This window comes from Monomorium pharaonis, chromosome 1 (genome assembly GCF_013373865.1).
Source record: "Monomorium pharaonis isolate MP-MQ-018 chromosome 1, ASM1337386v2, whole genome shotgun sequence".
Taxonomy (NCBI): domain Eukaryota; kingdom Metazoa; phylum Arthropoda; class Insecta; order Hymenoptera; family Formicidae; genus Monomorium; species Monomorium pharaonis.
Genome location: NC_050467.1, coordinates 9,356,789 through 9,371,378, shown reverse-complemented (window position 1 = coordinate 9,371,378; position 14,590 = coordinate 9,356,789). Strand labels below are relative to the sequence as shown.

Below are 14,590 nucleotides of genomic sequence, written 5' to 3'. Positions count from 1 at the left end.
GCTTTTCTTCTTTTATCCGCGTCAGAATATTCTTGATTGACAAATTTACTAAGGTCTTTTGATTCACTTTCTAGTTTTGAAAATTTATCTCGCAAATTTTTCACAAATTCGATCAGTGAAAAAAGCATGTTACTAGCTGTGTTCAAATCTATTTCAACTTGTTGAAGAAACTGACTAACGGTATTAAATCGATTGAGAATACGATGCCAAAACACAGCCATAAATACATTTTCAAGTTTGATCATACTGTTTAATAAAGATGTAGCTTCGTGTCGAGTATCCGATTTTTGATCTTTATCTTCCGCTATGGAAGACAAAGCTTTATAAATTCCGTCGAAATTTTCAATCAAATCTTTAGAAGCATCAGCTCTACACGACCATCGGGTAACTGATAAACTTGTCAGTTTTGAGTTATTTTGATTTTCTAGAACATTCCATCTATGCGTTGAAGCGCCAAAAAACGAATACAATCGTTGCAAAAGACCAAAATAATTTTTAGAATGAATGCATTCATCGACGCTACGTTCTCCGACCAAGTTTAAAGAATGAGCAACACAAGGAACGTAGAATGCTAATTTATTTTGTTCTTTTAAACATGCTTGCAGGCCGGAGTATTTGCCAGACATATTACTAGCATTATCATACGTTTGTGCACGACAATCAGCTATATTTATATCATGTTCTTCAAGTAACTGTAATATTTCGGTACTCAATGATTTGCCTTTATGGCTTGTAATTTGTAGGAAACAAAAGAATCGTTCATGAATATGATCATTGAAATAATATCGAAATATCACAGATAGTTGATCTACGTGCGAAATGTCTGGAGTAGAATCGACAATGAGTCCCCAATACTTAGATTCTTTAATCTCATTTTTAATCTGCGTTAGAATCTTTCTAGACATTAATTCAATAAATTCTTCGCAAATAGTTTTTGATAAGTAGGAAACATTTCCTCTACCTTTATTTGCATACATATTTATATGCTGTTTTAAAAAAGGATCAAATTCACCAATCAATTCTAATACGCCTAAATAATTACCATTATTTGATGATCCAATCACTTCATTAGTACCACGAAATGAAAGACCTCTTTCAGATAAAAATCGAATAGCGGCAAGAATTCTTTTTAATACTTCCGTCCAATATTTAATTTCGGATTGCATTTTATTAATCATATCTTTATCGACGTGTGCATCTTTTTGTATAAAATTAATCCAATCTACCGTACATCGATTATGCTCTTTACTATTTTCATGATTGCAAATCGTTTCGTCGGCTTTTTTCCAATTAGAGAATCCATTCTTCACAAACGTGTTGTCATGATCCTTTGAAAACAGCTTACAAACATAGCAAAATACTTTTCCAGTGGATTCAGAAAACATCAACCATTTTCGATTACATCGTTCGCCATTTTTCAATTCTCTTTCAAAATACTTAGGAGAAAAATATCTATTTTGTTTTAAGTACTCTCGTTTTGAAGACTTAAAAGTAGAATTCTTATTCTGGAAAATCGAGTATCCTGCATTTATATATTTTTCACGCTGATTTTCGTTTAATTTTAGTGGCCATAAAGCAGGATCTTTTTGTAACACATCTAAAAGTAAAAATAAAAATACTTTAGACGAAACAAATTTTTAAAAATGAATACTTTAAACAAAACCCGTGTTCCTGCTAAAATGTTGGATACAAAAAGATATAAAACTTATGTTAATCATAATAATGTTTTTCATATCCTATAGGATTAAAGGATTTTTTTCGCAGACTACGTAAATATGTGACATTGAATGAACCATTGATTGTTTGAAAGCATGACGTATATCAATTTTACAAGCTAAAATATGAATCTATTAATCGATATTAGATCACGACAATAACGATGATAAATTATACATGTAATTAAATGTACACTTACAGATTGGTTATATTTTTCCAAGAAAAATAATTTTTTTTAAATATAAAAATATATAATTTTGTTGTTCTGTCTATCCTAAGAATAATTATAAAATTGTGAAAATATACCTGCATTTGTTTCCGTCGTTATGACTGATAAACTTTCAGTTTTATTTGTATGACTAGCTTCAATTGAAACTTCGTTTTCGCTATCATAAACATCATTTTCAATGCGATCTTTATTACTCTGATATGTATCTTCAGTATGCAAGTAAACATTAAGATTTTTTTTATTTGCGATATCTTCGTTTTCAGTCTTACAAGTAGAATAGTTTTCGGTACTTTTCTTTTCATAATCTACACTTTGGGCATGTCTTTGCTCATTTGATTGAGAGTCACTTTGGGCATGTCTTTGCTCATTTGATTGAGAGTTTAATTGATTTGATGAAAAATATTCTGTCAATTTCGGAAGTTTATTTTGAAAATTTTCTCTCTCTTTTCTCAACTTCCTTTTTTGAGCTCCACTCTCAAATCTTCTCGACATTTTGAAATTTTACATATAAAATTGTCACAGCTCACAATTGCTTATTACTCGATTATATTAATAATATTTTGTCATATAAAAGAAATAAAACTCAGAATAATATGCACTGCACACTTCTCGCTTGAGCGAATATATCACTATTAAAACCAAAGAATCTCGTGTGATCTCTTCTCCGGGAATCAAAACGAGCATCAACTGGCACAGCGATACGTGCTAAGACACATATAGCGCTGTTACCAGCGACACGCGCTTTCACGCATAGCGCTATTGCGCTTTTCGTTTGTTGGAACAAACGACGTCTCGCGTAAAAGAGGCAGCGCGTACACTTGGCGCGAGGCACTACCATGCTTTTTGATAATACTGTTTTAAGGTGTCATTTGCTTCTAGTGACCGTTTCATTAAAATTTTATAAAAAGGAAATCTATTAAAGATAATAACGGCTTATTGATAATGAGAAATTTGAAATGCTACAGAGTTAAAAAGTCTGTTTTTTGTAACATAAATTATTTTTAGTAAAAGTAAATATTTTTTATATTATTTAAAAACTGTTTTGTGCAATGAGTATTGTTGTAGTTAATATAATTTAATACATAAAGTGATTATTCTATTTTTACACGTTTATATATTTTCTTTGATAGATTGTTTCATTTTTAACAGAAAATTTATGTTTATGCAATGGATTTCTTAAAATAAAATCTAATACAACACAAGTATGCCCTTCAAGAAAAAAAAATTATAACGAATCTTTTAAAGAATCTCGCATTAGCGTTTAAAAAATATTTTCAGTTAGTTGAAAGATATTTTTGAATAGCTCGAGTGAGGCCCTCTAACAAACGAGGCCCGGGGCTATAGCCCCCCTTAGCCCCCCCCTTAATCCGGGCCTGTATGTACTGTGACGTTTTTCGTCCGTCACAAGGGCCGAAATGGCCCGATCGGGAAAGGTCATTTGGGGGCGCTCCGTACCCTGAACGGGAGGGCGGTCTCTCCTTTTCTATTTAATATTATTGTAAGATATTGTAAGATATTTAGGAATACGACAAGCGAAAGGCGCGATCCGTGGGAGAAGTGGTGTGTCGAAAGGATCTTATGTAATAGAGGAGCAGCCGTCGAGGGACAGAGAGGAGAATTACAGGAGCGGCTGATCGGCGGGATCCCGGACCATCGAAAAGCAGGGCAAGTACGATCAAAGTTATCATGGCAGGAGAGTGAAGGATCGTGAGGCGGTCGCTACTGCATATCGCCTTCTTTCAGGAACCGGGGAGATGAGAGCGAGCCGAAAAGAGCGGGATGCTCCCGAGGACGACGCCGGGGGAAAATAGCATGCGCTTCGTACTCCGTGAAGCCGAATGAAGGACCCCCAGCCGGAGCAGTCAAAGATGATCGAGGCCAACATCAGGAACGCCGGAACTTGATCAACTCCGAGCCAACCTTCCCAGGAGATACAGATCTGGCAGTAGGCCATCGATCCATGAAGACCAGCGGCCTTCAAATTACGCGGCGTCGCGACCAGAGGCGTCCTCGGCCCGCAGGAGCGGAGAGAAAGAAGCGACACCCTATCAACAGGAAGATTCCTGTGCGCGAGTCGATGCGCGGATCGATGCGCAAGGACGCAGATCCTAATCGATGCCTGCGGTGTCCCCGCTCTCTCACGCCGTCTCACTGTTCAGCGAGACGACATCTAGAGCGGTTCCACGGTCACCGACAGCGCCGCAAAGACTAAGGCCACCACTTCGACCACGCGATAAGGACGGAGACGACCGGCCCTGCTTTTCGCGAGAGATTATCGTATAATTAGCGTTCGGTGGGAGAGTAAAGAGTAATCGCGGGTAAAAATTGCCGAGGTTAAAGTCACCATACAGCGGGGCTGTGTCGATCTCCGTTTCTTAGATATAATACTTTCGTCTACCATTTCCTCCCTCAGGGAAAATGTCGAACCGACAGTCAGATTGTAAAAGATAGAGAGTGTGGCGACGGGATAGTGCGTTAAGGTGAAATGGCCGGGATTTACTCGACGTTTGAATATACTGAGAGTGCACAAGTTACATGTATCGTACCGAGGCGAGATCCCGTGGACGAGGAATCTTGAGGTACGCGTAATGAGCCGAATATCTATTCCGGATGCCGTTAGAGTTAGACGTACTGTATTGTTTGATACCGAGTCATAGTTAGACTTTGTTAAAGCGTATGTATTTCATTGTATCGCGAACATTATATTGAGTCACGAAACAGTCACATGAAAGAATAATGTTTGGTGACTGCCATGTGTTCTTCGTTCTCACCTGTTAATTTTGGATCTTTAATATATTATTTTTGTATTTATTAAAGTAATGACTATTTAATACCAAGACATCTCCTCTTCTGTTCCGCGAAACGAAAGAACCTCGCCCTTCTACCACTTTGTGTAGAGGCGAGCTAACGAGTAATTAGCCGTCGTATACCGAATGCGTTTTGAGTTTTATGCGGTGCGGATTTCTGCACCTGGCGCCCAACTAAGAATTTGAGAAGATTGAGAGCACGGCGAAGTTGTAGACGCGATCGGAATTCACGTCGCAGTACATTCAAGAATACATACATATATAGATATTATTACACAATGTTATTCCCTTCTATCTCTCTCTCTCCTTTTCTCTCAATTTGACAATAACACTCTTTTTAACATACATTAATTGTAATTTATGTGTATATAACTTTATTTTACTCTTCTAATTTTTTCTTAATTTTTTGAATTATTTTTAATTTTTTCTTTTTTTCTCTTCTCTCTCCTTACCTACTTTTTCTTTCTTTTATCTATTTTTCTATTCTACTTTAATTTCAAATACAGTGTTTCTTCTTCTTTTTCTTTTAATATATAACTAAAAAGAAAACATGACACGAAGTATTGACTTATCTCAAAATAATTATTTTCATTAAAAAAAATGAAAATTTTATATAATATACTTATCTCATTGTACAACGCATAGTACGTTATATCAACTACAATCTCCAAATTTTTCTCTGCAATGCGTACAGAAACTAAATAAAAACTTATTTGCCACTAACCTCGCGCACATCACATCATTAATCCCGAACTGTCACATTATCGCCGTGAAACCCGCCACGAACTCGTCTGCCAACATCAAGGCATATATTCGACTACGAACGCGCATTTCTCATTGGATCTACGAGACTTTTCTTATGAGGGATTATTAACTGTACGATTTACAGATATATTACTTAATATGTATTTTTTATTCTTACAAAGCGATTGTATCACGAATGATAGCGATTTATCATCATATACAGTATCATCAACACTTTATAAGAGACCTGTTACAGGTAAATCTTAATCTCTTCTAGTGTTGAATTAATGTACTGGACAAGAACGACGATGACGTATCTTAAGTGAAAAATTTATAATTCAGACTTTGAGTCGTGATATTTCTATTCGTAAAGCACGTAGAGTAAAAATAAAAACAATTTTGTTGTACAAATCAAATTCAAACTTTCGCTTGAGTTTAGTTAGAACTTGATCGGTTAAGTCGTTATTAAAGTCTGATAGTCTCAAGCTTGCAAGTTGTGTACTCGCGCAATTATACACAGCGGTCTCGCGCTGCGTGTTCACTTGGCGCGAGACACTATCGTGTCTCTTAATTTTTACTTCAAAACTTCTAACATCTGCATTTTACATGAGTAGCATCATTAGCAATCTATCCAAAGCAGAGTGATTCCATTCAGCAGAAAAATCAGCTTTGCAAATATTAAATTTTTTTATATAATTGATTTATTTTTATCTGAATCTGAACGTATTGAAGAATCTTACAGCAGTTTTAAAATTGCTTTTTCCAAACATAGTCAATAAATTATTTCTATGGTCTTAGCATTACTTTTTAATGAAATACAAAGATATAGAGCGCCTCTAATGCTACTTTTTGGACATTCATCAGAAAGCAAAATAATTCTTCATAAAACATAGCTAGTGTTTGATATTTTTTAAATGTTGGTCAACATTTAACAACATAATGTCTTATAATTTAACAGAATAAAATGCGCAGAACCCTAATTAAGGGAAGCTTTCCAGCAGGCGACAGTTAACACAGTGAAACACAGTGTTACTGTATATGCTCTTCTATTACGACATATTTTGACATAACTACTGAGGATGCTTTCCAGCAACATAAACAGGTGTCACTGCATAAATTGTGTTATAATAGAAAAGTACATACACCGATACAGTGTAAAAAATGTTGTCATTCCTTTAAATTTTTAATAATACTAAAATACTTTAATAATACTTTAATAATAAAATTTATAGCTCTCAAAATATACCGGTTCTATATTTTTTACTTGCTAGTTTAAACGATGGAGCCACTTTGTGTAGAGAGTTATTAGAAATTATTCTAGGAGACTATTTATTCTCCTAGAGTAAAACAAAAACCAATTATGTGGTCAAAGAATAAGTTATATTTTTTAAATTTAATTTTATAATTTATTTAAAACAATAATTGAGATTCTGTTTTATAATAATTGATTTATTATTTAAGAGAAAAGGGCATTTTTGATTTAGGACAAAGACGATTTGTCATATTATATCTATATTTTATCTTGGCGAAAACAGTGTTCCAATCCTTGATTCAACGTTCAAGTCTGACATGATTCTTCATCATTCTTTATAATCCATGATTGCTGAAAGTATACACATTTCTTCTTGATTATCAGTTAATATTTTGCATGTGAGTAATTCTTTTAACATAAAATATTTTCTTTTTTTAGTTTTATTTAAAATTTGTATAAAAATTAGTGGATTTATAAAAACATAAATACACTGGCGCAAAAAAAGTAAAACAAAATTTTTGATTGATTTTTAGGCAATATTTAAAGTGATGCAACTTTGCGAAAAATTATCCAAATTACATGTACTTTTTTTTAAATTGAAGGGCAAAGATTCTACTTTGAGAATCCCTACGCGAAAGTTTGATTTTTTAAGTGTAAATCTTTTGTATTGCATGAAAATAAAACATGTTTTTTTAATTGAAAAAAGTAAAAGTTTGTTATCATTTTACACAAGTTTCTCGTTAAAATTTTACTAATATTAATTCAGATTCTTAAAGATCATTCTTTTCTAAGCAATTTCAAAAAAATACATGTCGATACGATATTTTTTGTTGATTGCACACCAGTTTGAAGTTTACACTGCATTTTAAGGTATTTTAACGAATAAATACGGTATTTTTTTTAATATCATGAATTTTGAGTATTAATATGATATTGCACATTGATTTTATTCGTGTTTAACTCAATCATACCGTCGTCATCAAAGTGACCCGATGTGCACCACGTGGAGAATGACGATCGGATTTTGTACATTATGTGACTCTGAAATTCATCAGTAGAAATTTGTACTTACTGATTTGAATATAACGGATAGCTGACGCACCAATTTCACTGAAGTCAACAGAAGATCACATTCATCTATACTCATAAACCCACACATACACATAAACATACATATACACATACTCATACATAAAAAATAAAAGTTCAAATTTTATTTTAAAAAATCAGTCTTTTTAGATCCACATGATCTGATGTACAAAATCTGATCGTTCTCCACGTGGTGCACATCGGGTCACTTTGATGACGGTGATATAATTGAGTTAAACACGAATAAAATCAATGTGCAATATTATATTGACACTCAAAATTCATGATTAAAAAAATACCGCATTTATTTGTTAAAATATCCTAAAATGCAGTGCAAATTTCAAACTAGTGTGCAATGAACAAAAAATATTGTATCGACATGTATTTTTTTTTATTGCTTAGAAAAGAATGAACTTTAAGAATCTGGATTAATATTAGCCAGATTTTAACGAAAAACTTGTGAAAAATGATAACAAACTTTTACTTTTTTCAATTAAAAAAAACATGTTTGGTTTTTATGCGATACAAAAAGTTTGCACTTAAAAAATTAAACTTTTGCCTAAGGATTCTTAAAGTAGAGTCTTTGCCCTTCAATTTAAAAAAAAGTACATGTAATTTGGATGATTTTTCGCAAAGTTGCATCACTTTGAATATTGCCTAAAAATCGGTCTAAAATTTTTTTTTTGCGCCAGTGTATATATATATATATATACACACACACATATATATATAAATAATATTATAATACTCTAATTCAAATTGCACGAAGTCAATGATGAGAGGGCATTGTAACAAAGATTAGTAAACCTTTGTTATAAAAATATGTTTTCTGGGAGGGAAAGGTCCCGTTTGCCTATAATCCCGATTGCTTACAACTTCGTTTGCACACAAATTTTGCAGAGATGCTCGATTGTCTACAGCTTTGCACACATGAAAATAATTAAGGTACAAGAGTACGATTGCATACATTTTTGCGCCCATACACGATAATATTGTGCGCAGACGCATTGCACACATGAACATTGCACGTATGACATTATTGCGCACATGCATATTGCACACACGATAACATTGCGCTGATACACATTGCACACATGACATTGTTGCACACATGCACATTGCACACATGACATTATTGAACATAAGATAAAGAAATAATATTAACACATTGCACACACGACATTATTGCACAACACATGCACATCGCGCACATGACATTATTGCACACATTCAGATTGCACACATAGCATTATTGCGCATATGCACAGCGTATGATACAGCGAAAAAGTATCCACGCTTCGTATTGTTCCATAGTATTGTAACACAGGTTTGCGACTTTTCACGCAAAGCAAGGTCTACCTACTTCTTTTTTTATTTTTTATCTACTTTTATTTTTATTTTTAATATGGTATATCTTGAAAACTAAAGCAGTTAGCCCTATAAGATTTATACAACTTTTTGTTTAGCATAAAAAATACTATCAAAAACCATCGTCAAATCATGGATCCCAGGTTATCGGAATCGTGCGCCGTATCTTCCGCAGGAGTGTCCCAAATGCGCACAGTGTAAAACGGCCATCAATCAGATTACTGCTTTAGTTAATGTTAGGATAAGTTTATAAAATTTGATTGGTGGTGTCCGTTTTACACTGTATGTCGCATTTGAGATTCACTCTCTTCTTCTTGCTTACAGAGTGTATAAGCGCAATGGTGTCATGTGTGCAATGTGCATGAGCGTAATAATATCATGTGCGCAATCCGAATGTGTGCAATAGTGTCGTGCAATGTGCATGTGTGCAATGTGTTAATATTATTTCTTTATCTTAAGTGTGCAATAATGTCGTGTACAATGTGCATGTGTACAATAGTGTCATGTGTGCAATGTGTATCAGCGCAATATTATCATGTGTCCAATGTGCATGTGCGCAATAATGTCATGTGTGCAATCCTATTCTTGTACCTTAATTATTTTTGTGTGTGCAAACGAAGCTGTAGGCAATCGAGCATCTCTGCAAAATTAGTGTGCAAACGAAGCTGTAGGCAATCAGGAATGTAGGCAAACGAAGCCCACTCCATACATCTATCAATTCATTATAGCATTCGTGGCAACAAACTTTGTATAAAAATCACAAATTTTAATATAATATTGATACATAAATATATACTTAAAGAATAAAATATGTACTTAAAGAATTAAATTTGTTAATAATAGTAAACTTAAATATCTAAAAAAAACAATCGCACCATACTGACAAGGGAACCTCGCGAACCCGTAAATTCTGATTTTAATGAAACTTGGCATAAATGTAGAGGGGGTGAATACATAAATTTAGAAATTTTTAGTTGGTGCCCAAAAACGGTTTGAAGGGGTAAAACCACCCTTCAAAGAGCCATTTTTGCAGTTTTTCGATATATCTTGTAAAATAAACAAAATATTAAAAAATGTTTCATGCAAAAGTTTTACAGCATAAATACCTCCATTTAACTACGCTATTCATTTTTTGGGAAAAAAAAATTATAAAAAAATTTTTTTTAATAAATAGCATAGTTAAATAAAGGTATTTATACTGTAAAATTTTCGTACGAAACATTTTTTAATATTTTGTTTAATTTACGAGATATATCGAAAAACCGCAAAAATCGTCTCAACTTTGAAGAGTGGTTTTACCCCTTCAAACCGTTTTTGGGCACCAACTAAAAATTTCTAAATTCATGTATTCACCCCCTCTACATTTATGCCAAGTTTTATTAAAATCTGAATTTTCGAGTTCGCGAGGTTCCCTTGTCAGCTATAAAAATCAACGCAAATCCCTCTCTCTTCTAAAATATTTAATATTAAACTTAGACACTAACTTCGACTTTTCAATAAAATCCATAGTTTGGTTTAATTTAAAATTCTAATAAAATAAACTAAAAATAAAGCCATTAATATTAATAGAGATCATATATAATTCTGTCACTTTATAAAATTAACAAATTTTTTACTTAAAAAATTATTAAAATTAAAATAATAAATCTAACCTCATAATACCTGCAAAATTACCCGCATTGTTCCAAATCAAGAATATAAAGAATTTGAAGATCAACCTATTAACAAAAATATATAACTTATTATAATTAAAATAATAATTACAATTAATAGAGAATAATTTATAAAATAAATATTAGTAATGAAACCACTCATTGATGAATTACATAATATAAATAAACATAATAAAACAGTATAAATATAATATAAATAATTATTTGACTTTACAATAAAAAAAATTGGTAAATAATTTAATAGCATCGTTAAATGCTTGTATAATGCCTCCTCCCCCTCCCAATTCAACTTTATTAGGACCCTTATGTAATTGAATATATCCTAAAATTTTACGTTTTACTAAAGTTAAAAATGCAATTAAAACAATTAATTAAAACAACAATTATAATTATTACTAATCTAATAAAATTTAATAATAAATCATATATATATTATTTATAATTATTGCTTACATATAAGTAACATATTCAAATTTAAATTTTAAATCTAATGCACTAATCTGCCAAAGTAATTATTTATAATACTTCTAATAAATACTTATATCTAAAAATTTAATTTATACATCTAATAATAATAAATGGTTTATTACGGACTCCTTTGAGGGTTGCTGGATGTTTTCAGAGGACCACCAAACCTCTTACATCTACCTTCTTTCCTCTCTCACCGTCAATTGTTACATATCCTATAAAAAATATACAAAATATTTTATGATTCCCTTCACGTCTTGGCCATAGGGCAGCCTCACAAACATTTGTTCTTCCCACGCTTACCTACCTACAACCCCACTCTCCTAGCTTCCTTTTCTCTCTCTTTTTCTCTCTCCTCTTCTCTCTGCTTTCTCTCCACTTTCCGCTATTTTTCTCTCTACCTTATCTTTTCTATCCCCTTACCCTCCATTTAAATTCTCCTATCCTTACTCCTCCTTCCCTCCTCTGTCACTTTATTTCCCCCTTCTTCTATCTGAACACCTGCCCCCTTAATTTTCTCTCTTCTCTTCTTTCTTCCATCGCCTTCACGCCGTCCTGATTCCACCTTCTTTCCTCCACCCCATAATTCTGTTTGTTAGCACCATACTTCTTCTCCTCGCTCTTTCCGCTCTAGCCGCTTCTACTATCCTCCACTTGTTCCTTCTTTCCTCCATACTTAGATCTTTATCCACCCAAACTCCCCATGTCCTTCTCATTTCTCTCTCCCTCGAAGAGATCTTCTTATCTACCACGTCCTTCAACTCTGTAATCATTACATATCTTCCCGCCTTGTTTATCCTTTTCTCCTTATTCTCACTCTCTTCCTCAACATTCCCTCTATCACTCTCTCAATGAAGCATCTTTCCTCCATATTTTCTTCCCCTTCTCTTCATACCAGGTTTCTCCTCCTCCAACTTCTCCCTTTCCATTGCTTTCTTCCTCTTCTCTCTTCATATCTTCTCCGTTATTTCCTGCACCTTTTTTCTAGCCTTTTCTACCTCTCTTCTCTTCCTAACCTTTCTTCTCTGCTCCTCTTCTACTTACCCTCCTCTTCTTTCTGCAACATGCACCATCACTCCTTTCTTTCCCCTCTTCTTTCTTATTGTGCTCCCCCTCTACCTCCAGAATCTCTCTGCTCTCTGACTTCTTCACCCACATAATTTCCTTCTTTTTTCTCTCACCTCCCTTCCAGTTCTCCTTAGATTCTTCCTCGACCGCCATAACCCACTCCTCCTGTTCTTTTTCTTTGCTCCTCCACTTTCTCTCTCTCTACATCTTTTTTTGCTTCTCATTTCTGCTACCTGACTCTTCCTTCCCGCCTTTCCTCCTGCTCACCTGTTCTACCGTGCAGCGCCTTTTCTTTTTCTCTCCTACTCCTGCCACATTCTTCTCTTTCTTCTTTCTCCACTTTCTCTTCTTACCTTCTTTTTTTTTCTTCTTTCAACATCTTTGCTCCTACTATCCTCCTACTTGCTTGCCCCTTCTTGTTGCGCCTCCTCTCTTCTCCCCTCCATCTGTTTTCTTTCTCCTCCAATCCACTCTTATCTCCGATGCCCTTTATGACTTCTCTTCTTGCTTTCCGCTTTCTACCTCTCCTCTTTCCATCCTCTCCCATCTCTCTATCTTCTTCGCTCCTCTCCCTCTTTTTCTGCTTTCTCTTTTGAATCTCTTCACTCCTACATGTCTCTTTTTCCACTATTGCTCCTGTCCTCCAGTCTGTACCTTCTTCATACTGTACCTCCGTTTTCTTATCCCCTCCTGCAATCTCCTCCTCCTGCTCCTCCTTCTGTTTTTTTTGTCCGCTTTAATCACCGAGCCACTTACTTCTTTGCCCTTCTCTCTCCTTCTTTTCCTCCACTCACTTCCTCGCACAATTTTATTATTATTATTACCAACTCTTCCATACACTTTCTCATCTCCCTTAGTTTTTCATATATTTTCTTTCTCTTATTTCTTTCATTTCCTTTTACTTATCTTCCCTCGCTTTGTTCTTTTCTCGATCTACTAGTCCCTTATTCACTTTCTCTTCTACTCTTTCCTTACTCTTAACCTTCCTAACATGTGCTCGACTCAACTCATCGACATCGATATATCGATCCGTTTCTATGTGTCACACTTCCTCTAATCGCTGCGCTCCGGTCAGCCAATCAGAATCCTTATCTTCTCCTGCGCACGCTTTAACTCCCGCTGCGCACGCGCTCTACTCTCCTACTTTCTCCCCCTCACTCGCTCCCCGCCGCTTCTCAGTTTACAACTATTACTCACTTTCTTCTGCCACTCTCTCTCTCCACCAGCGCCTTCTCCGCTGATCACACCTCGTTACTAAGCTAGATATTGATGCTCAGGAACATCTTAAAATTCCTCTTTATCCGAAAAATAAATTTATTGCGAAAAATAATACCTCAACGGTTAAGCATGGTCGAAATGCATTAAAACGTAACGGTTTAAATAAATGTTTGCGATATGAAAGGGCATAGCAGGATAAGCATGTGTGCTGTCCTCGCACGGATTTAATTAAAATTTTTACAAAAAGTTGGCATTGATGTGAGATTAAATTTCCTCAAGTATTATATCTAAAAAATAATTTTTATGAAAATTGTGGGAAAAAAAGAAAAAAAAATTTTTTTTTTAAAACGACAACCGATTTTAATAAAAAAATATATGTTATAGATTTTCACCCCACAATGTTATAAAAAAATTAAAGAATTTTTTTTTAAATACGAGTCCAAAAAAATTGTCAAAATATTTTTGAATTGTTTTTTATGGGACTCATACTATCACCATTTTTTGTAGAAAAAATTTATGACTTCCCTAGTATGACATATTTAAGTTTCAAAATGATCGGAAGGGTACTATATAGACATAAATATATGTATATATTTATTTATTTATGTATTGTTTTAGTTGAATTTGATAAAAAGTATTATCTAAGATTTGTGATTTTTTTTCTCAAAGAAAAGCCGTACACTCGGCACCTTTCTTTACTTTTTTAAAAAGATAATTTTGGATAAAGTATATACAAGGTGATTGAGGCTTACGATCCTTGTCCAATGCGTGTTTAGTCGCACATCTTGGCAATTTTTCTCAAAACTTTATGTAGTTGATTCTGATTGTTTCCCGTTTGTTGTACTTATCTCGATGCTTTTTAATTTTTATTGGTTGTACGTTTATAGCCAATCACCCTGTATATATATTTAATAATATATACGTATACATTATAAAATATGTATATAAATTATATATA

General features: G+C 33.9%; 1 protein-coding gene across 10 annotated transcripts in view; it reads left to right on the top strand.

The window, feature by feature from the left end:
• Nucleotides 1-14,590, top strand: part of LOC105833995 (FAST kinase domain-containing protein 2, mitochondrial) — an 85,856-nt gene that overhangs the window by 17,559 nt on the left and 53,707 nt on the right. The window lies entirely within an intron of this gene.